The sequence below is a fragment of the Charadrius vociferus genome, unplaced genomic scaffold, assembly GCF_000708025.1.
Source record: "Charadrius vociferus isolate BGI_N301 unplaced genomic scaffold, ASM70802v2 scaffold323, whole genome shotgun sequence".
NCBI lineage: Eukaryota > Metazoa > Chordata > Aves > Charadriiformes > Charadriidae > Charadrius > Charadrius vociferus.
In genome coordinates, this window is record NW_009647692.1 from 2118922 (window position 1) to 2119173 (window position 252).

Below are 252 nucleotides of genomic sequence, written 5' to 3' on the forward strand. Positions count from 1 at the left end.
AGAAAGTGTTCTGCACCTCCAAGAAGCACCGGGAAGAGAACAAACAGGTTAGAGGTGGCGGGGACACAGCAGTGCAAAAATCTACGCTGCTCATGTCAACTGCATTTTCAGTGCTGACTGTGTGGCAGCTCCCGTGACCAGGCCTGATCCACCAACAGCCGTGCGGTGAGAGTCCACGCTGCTGTCCACCATCAGGGAACTGAGTTGCTTTCCATTGGGGGATCTCTGACATGTCTCACTTTTACAAGGTAA